This window comes from Camponotus vicinus, unplaced genomic scaffold (assembly GCF_025532165.1).
Source record: "Camponotus vicinus isolate PSW18456_S1 unplaced genomic scaffold, iyCamVici1.0 SCAF_10, whole genome shotgun sequence".
Classification (NCBI taxonomy): Eukaryota; Metazoa; Arthropoda; class Insecta; order Hymenoptera; family Formicidae; genus Camponotus; species Camponotus vicinus.
In genome coordinates, this window is record NW_028141946.1 from 2876672 (window position 1) to 2893159 (window position 16488).

The 16488-nt window shown below is 35.3% G+C and overlaps 1 protein-coding gene across 7 annotated transcripts in view; it reads left to right on the forward strand.

Moving 5' to 3' along the window:
- The window catches only part of LOC145960603 (TWiK family of potassium channels protein 7), a 261015-nt gene that overhangs the window by 103885 nt on the left and 140642 nt on the right, over positions 1-16488 (forward strand). The window lies entirely within an intron of this gene.

A 16488-nucleotide genomic window follows, 5' to 3' on the forward strand; every position in this document is an offset into this window, starting at 1 on the left:
TTGTTTTTATTGTTACGATGAAAATACACATTTAATGTAAAGGCAATAGCAGCCGCAATTCGATCTTATTTATGATGCAGCTCAAGGAGTTTCGTTCACATAAATGTTGGAACGATCTGACAGTTTTACGGACAGGCGAAAAGCTTCATCGAATTCAAGCTCCATGGATAAGCGCTATATATTTTACAGGATATATCGTCGTTTTAAGAATATATTTATCATTCGTTTTATAGATAATCGGAACGTGGTTAAGATAAAATTAATTATTCTTATTTTCTTAGAAGAATTTTTATTGTATGTTCCAGTTATGTCTTGGGATTTCAATATTTTTTTTATATAATCATCGCCACGCGTTGCCTGTATTTCGGACATATTACTCCCGATATCTCTTATTTCCTTTTCCCTTTCCGACGCGACTGAAATTAAAGCGTTCCGGAATAATGAAGTTAAGGGTTGCGGCACATTTCCGCATTTCCCCTTTATTTCTCCAGGAGAGAACTTGCCGGAGGACAAAGACAATGTCGCGGCGAAACGGAGAAAAATAAAGCCGGAGGTAGGAAAGAGGCAGACGAGCAGGCACGTCCTTTCGACCCGAATCACCCCCTCATCTCTCCCCTCTGTGCCAACCGCCAATGGCCACGTTCCGCCCTGAACACTGGTTAGCACTGTCGTGCACCTCTTTCTTCCCTTCTCGACCCGCGGACAAATACACGCGAACGTGTAGATGTTCATGTGGGCATCTGCACACATGCGCGCGGATAAAATGGCGTATTCACTAAAAGGGTACGAACACAGAATACGAGCGGGTACAATGCGTGCTCGTCGAGGGTGGTATTGCGGGTAAATGGACACGGATTCTGGTCGAAGACGCTCGTATAGCGTATATGGGATAATACAAATTGAAGCTTGCACATGTTGCTATTGGGAAAAAATTGTCTATTCGATAACAATCGAAATATTAATGTAAATACATCTAAACTTTTCTGTCTCCTAAATCTGTGATGTAAAAATGTCAGCTTGTGTTCGAAGTACGCCTTATATTGTGTATAATTGTTAAATATATTTATTTATATTAGATTGCACTTTATCGTATAACAAAAGTGTAGGTTTCGCGATGAATTTGTTCAAACGTGATAGAGCATTTAAGAAAGAGGGAGGAAAACAATGTTCGATTACGGCACGTTGTAATATATAGTTCCACACTTACACACGAGGAAAGCACTCGCCTCCTAAATTCTCTTAAGCCTGCTGAGTGAAAAAAGGAAGACTGAGGAAGAACTCTCTGATTTGATAATACTCTGTGGATTTCGCGGTGGGTTTGGTACACGATGTTTCTTCGTGATTTATTCTGTGATTACGTGCATGGCGAGCAAATGAATTTTTATGAACCATCACTGGTCAGTGTTCCCATGAAGATTTAAACGGTTGAAAGCGGCAGGAAAGCATCGGTCTTCGTATTCGCGCAAAATCAACGCTAAATATTGCTCCCCCTCTTCTGGATTTTATCTATACCATTTCCGTGTACACTAAAAATACGAATCGGTGCTTTTATTTCATCGGTTCGAAGATTCGATTTAAGTTCTCCTCTGGACCATCGGGAATCTATTTAACGTAAAATCACGATTAAATAATAACAACTACGCGCCCATTTAAATACTTTAACGAAAGCTTTTAAAATCTGTGTTTCTTTCTTACGCGAATCGTTTCCGACAGTTTCATTAAAAATTAATGTTTAAATCTGAAGTTTTGCAGAGAGGAGTTAACTATCTCGACTTTTTTTTTATACGCTGTTAAGTGTTCATGAATTTAAGAGTCTCGCAAAGTGCTGAAATATATCTACGCAAGGTTTTATACAGAGCTTGTAAAAATGAAAAAAGGTAACGCGCTGTTCGCGCGTTGAATGACTTCGTAATTTTGTATATGGTTTAATTTACTGAATATTAATATGTCACTAATAATAGACACATGTTTTTCGTAGAAATGTACAGCGATGTAATGATATACATTGCATTGGATATATGATAGCATAATTTCTTTATATTTTTTAAATTTTCTTTTAAAGAATAAGTTATAATATCTTAGTAAGATATAAATGATAAAAGATTAGACAATAAAAGATATGTCGAAAAGAAATATTAATGGAAGCAGCATTTAAAAATATATATAGAAAAGACCTAAGTAACAAATAATTCAACAAAGAATATCATCTATATTTCACTATGGCTAACAGGAAAATAGCAAACGAAAATAGGAGATGATAAATGTGAAACTTCAAAAACGAAGCTGTCTTTACCTTAAATCGCAATACTTCTGAAATAGAAATGAAGAAAAAAGCAGGAGAGTAGTGCAGCACTGAAAAGTAAGATAAATTCAATGGATGCATTGGTGCTTTTCATATTTTTCATTTATATATATATAAAATACGATTCTCTAAAAGTTCAGAGACATTCTATTTTTCTACAATTTTTTTTGCTACGTTTATCCATTGGCTTCGTAATCTATATATGTATACAAAAGAGATTGCGAGGATAGAAAATATCAATTCTAATGTACCATTCTCTCTAGAGAAATTGTATAGTTAGCGATATAACTTTTCGGAAAACGAGAGCGTCGCTTCCAGCAGCGAATCGCATTCGTCAGTCGTCTCTTCCGTTCGCTCCATTTTTCGTCCAGCCTTCGTCACCTGGCTTGAAAACGGTCCTCTTCCTCCGTCGGGATGTAATAACTCTACATTTCCCGGCTCCGACGACGTCTCGCCGCGACAAATAAAACACGCCGCTACTCGACCGAACAAATCGACTTTCCGTCCTTGCTCATCTATTAGAGCAAGATCGATGGCCAAGTATAGATCGGAGCTCAAGACTTTTTGAAGCAGATAGAAGTTGTTGGTCGGTAATGTAAAACATCGATATTCGCTTGTCCAAGTTTTATCATTTTTTTTATTCTCAGACATTCTATATATGTAAAAATCGATTTTGATTTGTATTTTATATATCGTTCGTCCTCGATTAAAGTTTCAAAACTTTCAAACATATCAGAAACATGATAGATCTAAAAAGCTTCGAAGAAATTGATTATACCATTTTGAAAAATGCTTATGTATGCATACGGGGTATAAATCGAGAACACACGATCATCCAATAAAAATACTCTTTTAATTGAATTATTAGCAGCACCAAATTTTCCAATGAACTGTATGAAAATAATTGGCCGCTAATGAATGCACTCTTAGGATTGCTCTGTTGACCTATTTTCGCATTTCAATGGCGCTTAAAATATTCGAGCATGCTATTATATAAACCAAAATTAGAAGACTTAATACCACATTATTTATAAGTGGCTCTTGTAATTTTGATACGCAAGTTTGTTGTTATTTATAAAAAGACGTATATAAAATACGAGATTACACAAGTTAACGATGAATTAAATTTTTATAATAATAATGACAAGAAAAATAATGACAAGAAATGTTAACGTTTTACTGCGATACTTGCCGTTTCTCTCCTTATTGTTTCAATGTACAAACTCAGCTTCATGGATCATTACGAATTTTTATTCCTTTATTTCACTTGGCACGCGGAAGTGTGACGAAGAGAGGCCAAGAGATAAGAAAGAAAAATGCTCACGCAGCCGACACGGGCGGATCCTCGCGAATTCCGCTACGTCAGGAGAATTCCTGCAGAGGAGCACGGTGTCCTACCGGCCTCTCCGCACGCGCACGCGAATATTCCTCGATAAAATATTCTTAACTGGTCGTGCGCGGTCGTATTTGAGCGAAGGGCGGCGCCCGTTGGCAGATACGTCGTAGCGAACCCCCTTCATTCTCCTTTCCTTTCCTGACATAGCGATTCTTATCTCATCGTCCGCCCGATCTCGTGATATCCTGCCAGATACGAGAACGAGCAGGAGAGATTCAATTATTGCTTTGAGACCCAATCCTTTAAACGCGCTCTCCGAGCCACTTCCGAGATAACTCGTTCCGATATTATTTCCTTTATTCGAGAAGCCCATTGTATCCGAGAGACCTATTCTTCATATTCTGTCTTGCATTTTTGAATGTTTTTAAAAAGTGAAAAACACTGGAATGAAATAACACAATTATTATATGTTGCAAGTATCGATTAAAAAATTTCGCGGTTACGTAACTGACTGCGCAACTTGAAACAATCTGGTTTCTTGAAGAATAATTATTACTCTTGTATGAAACTTGGACGAATTATTGAGCAACATACTCTAAATCATTATGGTGAACTCTGGTTATTATAGTTATTTAATCGGCTAAAAGACGAGAGCACCTGCTATGTTCAGGCGAGAAATTTGCTGTAGTTTCCGCAGTTTAGAAAGCTAAAGTACCGAAGTGTGTTATAGTAGTTGCAAGAAGTAATGAAGGGTTCGTACGTAGGAGGGATGGATGATAGAAGAGAAGTCACGCACACACATGTGGCATTCGTCAATGGTCCAAATATGCCAGAGTGCTCTGTCTTCGCGCCTTATTAGCTTCTATTCTGTCTCTACTGGTTTCCACGGGGTAATCGTTGAAGCCTCTCTTTACTGTACAATTAAATAGCAATTATTTTAATTAATGATTTATCGCATAATAAATAATTATATGAATCAAGATGTTCTTAAAGTAAAAGATAAAATATTAAATTATAATAAAAAGGAAGTTTCTCTATCCCAACAATTTTATTTTCTTTTTAATGAGATAGAAAAAATATTCGTCAATCGATTATTCCGATTATTTCATTTTTTACTTTTTCGAGCCTTCAAATGCTTTAATAGCTTTTCGAATGAAAATACTTATAAACAACTGTCAATTCACGTATCTATATCAAATTCACATCTTTAGATGTGCATTAGAGTGTATTCTCTCGGATATAGCGGGATGAAGCATATTCTGGAATTTCTCCCCTCCTGAATTCCAGCCGCGTCATAGTAATGTAGCATTATCGCGTCGTCGGAAAATCGGCACGAGCTATTGGAGATGACAAATCTCGTAGAGTACGAGAGCGAGCGGGGGTACATTTCGGGTGTCCGTTTATGTAAATTGCCACTTACGGAGCGAAGCGTTTGCGGCCTCTATCTCTGTGAAATAAAGCGTATAACAAGAGTCCATCGTGGCGTGAGAGATGAGGGTGGAGAAGAATTGCTTGACCGCATATGTGAAAAATCTGACATTAAAATATATATGTACGTACGTATATAAAGTGTTTTCATAATAGCATATATTACAAAAACAATTCCTCTCTCTCTCTCTCTCTGTCTCTCTCTCTCTCTCTCTCTCTCTCTCTCTCTCTTGAAGATTTCCAGAATCGATATTTTCTCAGTAAGCTCCTAAACTACGCTTGAATTATATTGGAAATTTGACCGTAATACATAAATTAATTATTATAGCAATTCAATAAACACGTATGTAAATGAATTTAATTTGTTTACATGATTTATATACGATCATATATGTATTAGTTTATTTTATTATCCTTGGAATACACATTTATATATATTTTAATCTCGAGAGAGAAAGACTCGATTAATATTTTATTTTTACATTTCATATAAAACAGCTTGCGAATTTCAATTTTCGTGAAATTTCTCCAAGAACATTTTGTCACTTGTGAATTATCTCTGGCAGGACACCTTGTACATACAAGGGCGATAAATGTTTTTCCGTACTGGGGAGTATCATCAGCCTGGAAAACATTATACCGCCAATGTTCTCGCATTCATAGCGGTCCTTATCGACCACAGAGTCGTAAATCATGGTTACGTTTAGCCCATTGCGCGGGATAGAACCCCTTACTATGAGAGGGTGTAGTGAATCCCTCCTCGAGCAATTACGATCTCGACTATGGCGAAGCCTCGAGGGTCCAAACGAGGAGGATAAGGGTATGTTTGAAGGTATGTGATCTACCTGTAGGTCATGTGCATAACTTTCATGTGTGGTAAACGCAAATTTAATGCGAATAAAAATATCGCGCGCGTTCGTTTACGCATATAAACGAGCTGTATAAATATTAAAGTCGGTTATTAAAATATAAATCAATAAAAAGATGTATACATATTTATAGCGCACCACACACCAAGCCTTTTAAAAATGATTTTAACGATAATTTAAACGAGATTTAAACGATTGACGCGTTCTTTTTCTAATATACTTATAAGTGAGAGAGTTTTCTGCTGGATAAATAAAAATATAATTTCACTAAGCACATATACATATCTGTACACCTTTATCACTATATGCGGAGTTTTTAATATTTAAGCACAACACATACATGATGCCGAGCACTTCGAGTTCATGCTTTTGCACGCGAGAGACGTGTCGGGTTGCATTGAATAAAATATTAACTGCCAATTTTTTTTCTTTTTGAGCAGACGCTTGGGACTTCTTTAGCGATGTTAAAACGAGACCGTTTTATATGACTCATTCAGACGGCGACCTATCTCCATCATGCTACATTTACCGTTATTTACAATCTTTTCCGAATATATGGATACATGCATGGACCTTTTGCGCAAATGACAGATGGATGAGCACGCATACCACGTGTGCACATCCCGTTCGAATTCGCGAGGAGTACACGTCGGATAAAATACCAGAACTCCATTTCGTCTGGAATTGCAATTTTGCGGGATTCACCTACGGTTCCTATCTCCCTTCCATTCTTCTCTCTACACCCACACCATCCTTTCTCCCGTCTCTCTCTGGCTACCTTTCTACATCGGGGAACGCACGGCGTATATTATATCAACGTGAATGCGCGTAAAGGAGATGGTAGATGTCCGCGGGGCGGGCGGAGATATATGTGGCGTTTCTCTCTGGGAAAACAACAGGCTGCTGCGGGCATGACGCGCATCTTCAGTCGGAAAATTCACTCAAAATGTCGTTGCCGATCGCGCCGGCGGCGACGCGACGGTGGATCATTGTGTGGCGTGCGCGGCGCCGACCTTCCTCACGACGATGACAGGTACAAGTGATCCAATTAGAACTTCACCGGCGCGAAGCGCTTGAGCGATTGCCAGTTAACTTATTAGCGAAGTTGTGTCGATTCGGCCCGGCGGCGTTTCATTTCTGCGACGATGAATAATTTGTCGAATTAACGATTGCCCAGACGGGAATTCGCGTTAACGCGAAATTTCTGTATACAAATCATGTTTGATAGTTAGTAACAAATCTATCTATGTTCACATGTACAAGGTTTTCGACGCTGTTTCTTTTATTGGAATTAAAAAACATTTCAAATCGTACAAGCATCAGATGTAGCTATTTTAAGATATATTTTTTATGCATATCTAACATAATCAATAGTTTATGTAATAAAAGTTAAATAAAGTTTTATGTAATAAAATTTTATCTAATAATGCACGACTACAACGGACTTAAAACTTAAAATCATTCTGTGAAAGTAATAATTATTAGAAAAATGTTTAGTGTTTTAAAAAATGTTATTCCAGTTGTGTCAAGGAACATAAATGGATCTAAAATTTCGTTTAGTTTAGAAATGTATGTGTAATATATATGTGTGTATAGTAAATATATATACACATCTTACGGCAAATCCTACTTTGTTGTGACAGCGGAGAAATAATGTTTCGCTTCTGACCTTTTCCCTTGTTCTTTTGGTGGTCCGCGATCGTGCATCAAAGTCTGCTCATGGTATGACGCAGTCCTTTCGAGGATTCTCATGTTTCTTCGTGCCCTGTTGAGGAACTCGGCTATGTGGCAATTTCGTTGAGTGGCTTGTACGTCGCGACTTCCGGTTTAGAAGCGTGTGAACTTCGTGCCCATCCGGTCGCTTCTTTGTTTTCAGATTGCAAGTTTGAAAGAATTTATAGTTACTTTGAACAATAATTAAATGCATATAATTGCAACTTGTTACTTTCACAAGTGATTCTGTTTTAATAATTATATAGTAATATCAATTCTCTCGATTTTTACGCGATTTACTGGTAGATTTACTAGTGGAATATAAATGAGAAATTATTCTTTAAAAAATTTTGCATGCATGAACGCGTCAAAGAATTCGTATTGCTCTAGCTAAAGATAATAAATGACAAATTGATAAACTTAATTACAATTAATGTCACGATTTAATTAGTTGTTTTATCGAAAAGGTAATTTCACGTAGCAAGCCAAGCGAACGATGCGGGGCAGCGTAATCAGGCAGACTTTAAAAAGAAAATATTCAAAGAGGTAATTACACATGGGGTTCCCTGAGCAGTTTCAGATAACAAGCAGAAAGTTTACCCTTTGATGCAAGGAGTGGGTAGGTTACAAAAGGAAGAAAAGGAGCAAAGCTGAGGGCACTACTAAGACTTAACCCTTATGTTAAGTTTATGAGGGGCAGCTTGCGAGCTCACAAACTCGGAAATGCTAGAGAAACCGTAGCTGGTAGCGGCTGGAGGGTGGACAGAGGTGAGATAGAGGGTGAGTTAAGCTTGTGTAAGCTGCCTACAAAATTATGAGTGGGATAATGCCAGGAACTTCTTCTAAGGGAATATCGCTGCACACAAAATGTGCTACCTCGCCTATTATTTCTCATTTTTATGTGAAGATATGTACTTCTTTTATTATGCCACAGTTCGATAATTAATTTTTTTTCGTAATTAATTTTAAAATTTTTTAAAATATAATTATTAATACTGATATGTGAAGTACTTTGTTCGTGGTTTCTTTTTGTTCGATCTCTTTTCGCATTAGCGCTGATATTCGTAATTAAAATTCTCATCATAATTACAAGCTTTAAAAGTTTGTAGGAGAGAATGTTGAAAATTTTTTTAACTAATAAAACTACAAAAAAATTACTTAAGATCGATTAATAATATTTCGAACAGAACATTATTAATTAACAGAGCGGAGGATATTAGCATTTGAAGAGATTTCGATAATAATATTTTCCAAAAATTTTGCCGTTATATGCTAATAATCCGTCAGCATAATGGAATAAGGGCAGAAGTCTCGTCACCTCGGCTTCGAAATTGCACATGTCTGAGCCAGCTCATACCCTTCTGTTCCCCATATCAATACTTCCATCGTGTTGCAGCACCTTGCGGCGATAGCGCCGTAAATCGCCTTCATTGTTCCGCGGTAACACGTTGCTGCGATCGCGCCAGCGCGTTCATCTACGGATTCAAAATGTCGAACGTATCGGAGATTTCATGAAACTGTATTGGAGCACTTCTCGCGATATAAAATCAGGCTGCGAAGATTGCTTCGCAGGGAACACCGCTCACCGGCATAACTACGGGCATATATATGCGCATCGATCACGGAAAGTGTGATGTATTTCACCCAAATGCACGCGGGAAATGTTGCAAGAGGAACAAGCCGGTGTAAGGTATTTAGGAAACAGTTTTTAAAGTCGTTTGCGGGAATCGCGGTGAATTTTCTTTTACATGCGTGTATTACGTTTTATAAGAAATTGGAGAGGCAAATAATTCGTATAAAAAGTTGATTTTATTAAACAGTAAATTACGAACGTATGAACATGTATTGCTTTGAATTTTAAATGATGCTTAAAGTTAGAATTGTTTAAAATTAAAAGCTTAAAATGATGTGTATATATATATATAAGTTATTTTTATTTGAAGCGTAATTATAAGTTATTTGTAAGATTTACACGTTATTTATTGAACAAGAAGGGGTAAAATATATATTACAATTTATAACGTAAATGTGTAAAATTTGATATACATTTGCAATACTATTATAAGTGTAATGTCAAAATAAGTACATTACCAGTGAGGTAATCAATATTTGCGAAAGAGAAGAAACGATTTATCAATGAAGCATTATTTTGGTCGTCCATTCGCACTCTCGTCTCGATTTTGATTGATGCCTTACCCGGGAGATATCGATAATGTTATCAACAATCGAGCCATCATTTTCGCGGGAAGGTAGAGGGATTAAGTGACATGGGTAATCGCTAATCAATTACAAGCGGCAATCATCGCACGATTACCCGTGCTGCCAGACGAGAAATCGTTCTCATATAAATCACACGACAGACTCTCAGTTGTAAGGGTGGGTAGAAAATCGCTGTCTGCAGTGCCATGTACGTACTCAGGATCCCTGCATGTTCTGACCTAGGTGTTGATCTCTCTCTTTCTCTCTCCCTTCTTCTGGTATCGCCCTGGTTGCTGGAGAAGACCTAACGGTTAAGCCACCTCTCGTCCCTTTCCTCCTTTCTATCTCCTTCTTGCTTGTGGTACACATTGATGAGACGTCAAGACCAGGTGTTACCCACACCGGTAGCTTTTCATCCCTAATTTCTGCCGACGAGACTCAGGAAGTCTAATACTAGAAGGATTATTGACCTTTATTTTTTGAGTTTTGCGCGTAACAAGTATTGTTTATATTTACTTATAGTTACTTTTTATACGTTGCTTTCATTTTTAATGCACCATAATTTATATTGCAATCAGTTCGAACGGCTTCGGATTTTCATTTTGACAGTTTAGACAATACACTTCCGTGTACATATATTTCTATTTTATTCTTATATATTTATTTTGATCGACATATAATAATACACAATTATAACTTACACATTATCACACAATAACTGCATTATAATTGCAAATAATTTGAAATATATTATAGTATTAGAGAGAGAGAAAGAGAGAAAAAGAGAGAGAGAGAGGGAAAATTTTATTTTCGCGTAAAGACAAAAGGGCAAAATGATGGCAGCTAAAAGAGAAACCACCTTTGATAATAGAAAACGCGAATAATGGCCGCTTGATAGCTCTTTTTTACCCGTACAATCATAGCAATCGATTAACGGCTGCGTGTGTTGGTCTCTAGTTGTCGTTTCTAAAAGTGGAACGTCCCATAAATTTGTGTCCGCTGTGTGCTTCGATGGGATATTCAATTTTCTCGTTGATGCATGACCACACGCCGCCAGTTTCTCCTGCCGTGTCATAATTTTTATCCTTTGCTTTGCATCTCATTAGTTTCACTTTCTCTTTCATCAAATAGATTACTTTATTCAGTTACTTTATAATTAAATTCCAAAATATTTTCATATTTTTACATTTATATACAAGTGAGATTTATTCTATTTAAAATGGAATGAATTTTATTAAGATATATCTTCGCTTAAAATAATTGCTTTCCAGATAATTTTATTTTTACTAGCTGTTTACGCTCGCTTGTTCCGACGTCTAGAAAATTCTTTCGTTTCTATTTTAAACTACCTCTGTTCTTCGACAGAAATTGAGTTAGTATCGCTACCGCGAGAGTAGCTATCAATCGAACAAGTATTGCTCAGACAATACTGGTCATCCATTTTAATGTTATTTTCAATTTTCGTTTGCACGAGCGAAATAAAATCTAGAATAATATACTATAGTAGAAGGAGATTTTCTGATTAAAGTGCAGGTTGACAGTGATAATTTGTCGGGCATGACGCGCAAGTGACAAATGTTCACATCGATATGAACGCCTGGAGAATATCGTTCAGGGGACAGCAAGAAAGGTTGACAGAACAGAAAAATGATGATGCCGCGTCGGGTTAGAATAGCAGCTCAAAGAATAATGATCAACAATTTGTTAGTTTACAGCTTACGCGAAGATCATCCCCTGATTTCTTTTTTATCTTTATACAAAAACTCACTCTATCAATGCGATATTGTGAAGAATATATCTTTATACTGTAAGAAAAATATAAGTAAAATTTAATACCCGTAACTTTGCGTATTTATATAATGCAAAATATTTTAGTATGTTTAATTTTACAAAAAGAACTATTTTCTACAGTCTAATAAAAAAGAAATTTTCAATTTTTTAAGAATTTCTTATAAAATATATATTAAATATATATTTGATTATCGATGATAATGCAATTTTTGTATTCTAGATATCACTTTGTTAAATGAACTTGAATTTTATAACATCTCTAATTATATCTGTATATTTAGAATACAAAAATTGCATTATCATCGATAATAATCTCGTCGGACTTGGATATGATTTAGACAGAAAGAAAGAGAGATATTTTTATTGCAACATCAGAAAACTTTTAGAATGATAATGATGTCACATTCGTTGAGCGTTACATTTTTTTCCAGCGATTCGCGATGCCTTCAAAGAAAATCCTGCGACGTCGCGTATCTTCGTCTTTTAAACAAAGTCTTGAATATGTTTCACGAATTATGCTCGAGCAAATATTATTATCATCGTTGCAACAAAGGTCCGGATTTCATTGTGCACCTTCATCCTACGTCGACGCAAGAGTTCTTTCAGAAGATCACGAGTGATTTCTCCTTCGCATTCTCTAACTTACGGACAAAAAGCGATTTACATCGTATGAAAGCCCGTCTGATGAAAGCGCGAAGACGTTAGGATTGAAACTACTATTGGCAGTAGAACTAACTTGGTTTGTCCGGAATAGAAGGAAAGATAGGAAACGTGAAAATATACACGAGATGTGAATAGAATATATGGCAACAATTACGCGATTGCAAAATAGCAATTGTTTCGCGTCCGGTCACGTTAAAAGCATTTCTCATCGCCTTGTGTATCGCGTTTCCCTTTTTTTTTCTCGCCGAGATGTCGATGAAGTACGATAGCGAATGATATATTTTTATTGGCCGCAAGTTTTGGCGTCCGGAATGATCGAAAGTTTCGCAAGCGAGTCACGTGCTCGAGTATTTGTGATTTTGATCCTAATGTGCCCTACTCCTCCTGGGTATAGTAACTTCTGTCTCATACAACTTGTCTTGGTTCTTGGCGCAATACAACGGACTCGTCCTAGTAACATTGCTAGACATTGGTCATGCATCTATTTCTGCAAAGTTTTAGAACTTCTGCAACTTTTTGAGCTGTAGTTTGTCTTCGCTATTGCAAGTTTTCTGACCTCATTCTTTCTGAATCGCATTTGGCTCCCGTCGTTTTGTTTTATCGTCCTTAAATTATAAATAATACCTCAACTTTTTAATGCCAAATTTTTATTCTCATTTAGGAAATGCTGCATCGATGTAAATCCATTTAATTATTTATTTTTACGATCAGATTGCGTATACCTTAATTTATTTTTAAATTTGTAAATAAATTTATTAATTTACAAATAAATTAATAATGTATACGCAATGTGTTCGTAAAAATAAACAATTAAACAAATTTACATCTATGCAGCATTTTTAAATAAATATTTATTAAAAATATAATAACGCTTCATCATATTTTCATTATTACAATAATAATAAATATTAAATTGTTTATTAAATTGTTTGTTTTTTACTTGTCTCTGCTATATTCATTGTGAATACATAATTATCAATTTATACATTATCTAATAAATTTTATATGTATCTGCACGGCGTGTCAAAACGTTACAAACAATATATAGCGCACAAGAACAGAAAGTTAAATGAATGTAAACGATGCGCTAATTGCGTTTTGCTAATTGTATTTTGCTAATTGCTTTCTTCATCGAAATAAATTATCGGAATTTGTTCCTTCGATGAGCATTTTTCTCGTTTCTCGATCGAGTTGAATGCGTCGAAAGAAAAATCTGCACGAAATAGCTCATCAGTTTCTGAATAAAATTTCTTATCGCACCTTTCTCTTCGAATTAAGTTCGAAGTTGAAAAAGTTCTCGATGAATTCTGTGCCTCAGCGGACATGGTGATTTCGTACTGAGCGATTCATTAGCGACGCCGTATAACGATTATGTCTTTATTAGTAAAATTCGCTTCGTTGACGTCAGAGAGAAATTCTCGTATGCACTCACTGGTCCAGACCCATTGAAAGTTTAATTTCCGGACGAAATACGCTGCAATAATTTAATGATAGAAGTTTCTTCTCTATCAAACCTGCGCGAATACATTGATATGTGAGAGTTCGATTTGTCATTATAACAGAACAAATTGGTTTTATTTGAGTTATCCGTCGTATTTTATTATTTTGTTTCTATCAATTTATAGATTTGGATTGTCTTTATCATGGTAGAATTTTCACGTTTAGCAGAAATTTTTTCCGAGATATTTTCATATTATTTGTGCGTTATTTCCTATGCACAATCGATTTTCTCAAAATATGTGCTATTTGCTGGAAGATGAAATTTTTAGAGAACTTTTATGCCACGATAAAACTGGATTCTAAGATTAAACCTTATCGTGCGGTCAGCCGTCTATTGGGAAACGCAGTGTTGGCTGAATGTATGTGCTTACACCACTGCTTTGTATGCGTCCGGTTCCAGCATATCCGCTTCTCTGCTACTTGAAAGTCTGACATACACAGCCGCGATCTCCTAACTATGAAAAACTGTTCAAACTTGCATATCTCTTTAAAGTTTCGTGAAAGCAATTGAGAATATTCAGAGAAACTCTCGAGACATATATGAGAACGTATATAATTTTCGATTCCACGAGTGGGGCGAATTTTCCTTATTGAATTCAGAATATGACGCGCCCAATGCATAGGTTGTCGATATTCGTGTTATATTTCATACGATTAAAAGACGCGGAAAAAGCGGTATATCGGTTATATAAAATAGATTGATATTAATAAACTAAATAAAATAAAGAATATATATTTATATTCGCGATTAATTTATAAATTTAGAAAGTATCATATATTTTTTTTGAAAAAATTTTCACATGATTTAAAAGTTAAAAATGAAAAAAGTTGTATAAATTGATCTCTCTGAAATGGTACGAAGAAAATTGTGTCTTTGAATTAAAAAAATGATAATAACTTTCTATTCTGCATCCAATATTATTCATTCAAACTTATGTTCAAGCTAACTTTTTCCATTATGCAAAGGTTATAGTAAATTTTATTTTATACATAACAATAATTTCAAAGTAAAGTCTTATATGAAAAATGACAAAAAAATGCTAATTACTTTTTTTATAAATAATACAGTAAATTTCTATTTAAAATTAAAACAATAGCATTTCGAATATTTAAATAAATTGTGATGTATTTTAGTAATATTAATATAATAGTTATTTTACAATCTTATCGAGACGAGTTAAATCGTGCTTTTTGACTTTTCTATATGTGTCCTAAAATTTTTTTATATTTTTGGCACTATATTTAATGGCACTCTTGTCAATTTATTACAAACATGTTTTAAAAATTATGTGCAAATGTACGTTTGAATTATATCCTCACAAAGCCGATGTTCTCCTGTTCTTATCGTTTAAAAAAGACATTCGCTTCCTCTTTCACTTCTCCTGCGCTGAATAAGCCAAAAGCGAAGTTAAATAATGATTCGTGAAAGCTCACTCAGCTTTTTACGATGGAGAGTCTATAAAATTAACGATGAGCGATGACTCATCTCTTTGTGGTAAGATAAATAAATTATGCTAAATGAGACAGGTAAAAGAGAACCTGAATGTAATTTTATATTTAATATTGTATTTTTATAAATTGTGTCTTTTTCACATATTTTTTTTGCTTGTCGCAATATTTAATATATCAAGTCTAAAAATTAAAAATATATTTATAGTATTTAGCCATTAACGTTATTATTTTATTTTGTTGAAAAAGTAAATTCGAATCAATGTAGAAAATAAGTGTTACATTTATAAAATTTATCGTATTTTTTTCTCAATAGGCGGAGTAATTCAGCTATTTCTTATCGATGAACTTTCATTTCCATCGCTATCTTATTGTGCTGAATAAGCTGAAAGAAACCACAACAGCAGTTACAAGAATGTACTTTCCTTTTCGTAAAAGCTCTTTCAATAGGCATTTTATTGAATTACTTTACGGCAGAATATACGATAAAATATTATGCGTATGTGTGTATGTTTTACATTTTTTATAATCAATACACTGTATAGAAAATTATATATATAATAATTTTTTTATAAATAGAAATAAAATACTAGATTTATCAATGCTTTTTAATTTAGTCATAATAAAAAATGAGATTTGAAATATTAATCCAACTAAATTAGCTTTTCAATCAAATTTATGATTAAAACAAAAAATGCTAAGGCAACTAAAAAATTTGATAAGTAGTTCATAAAATTAATCTCATAAAATTGTACGGTTGAGTTAGTATTATGTTGTTCTCGATATTTCGATAACAATGTATCGACATTTAATGCACTGAATAAAATCCGTGCGCGGCTGCCTCCTGACGCATGACGGTGCGAATAACGCGTTCGACAAAGTGCAAAAATCGATTTTCCAAGCTCGTCCGAATGAAAACTTCCGGTCTTTAAAGAGGCTCATTATTTTCCTGCCAGAAACGACCGATCGTAGACCGGCCGGCCCTTCCTCTTCACCCTTACCGTTCTGCCAGCTAGAGAATGGGATTTGGGATGGAATCGGGGTGGACAAGATTGATAAATTATCGGCTTGAAAAATGCAAAACCGATGCGCGCACACGTACGATTTCACAGACGTGCGCTCACACGTCCGCACGGCGGTCGTGTTGGTGTGACATATCGCACGAGTAAGCCCTTATACGATGAATTCAGGCGGATGCATGTTCTCCACATAAATTCCGACACGAAGCTACGTCGCCT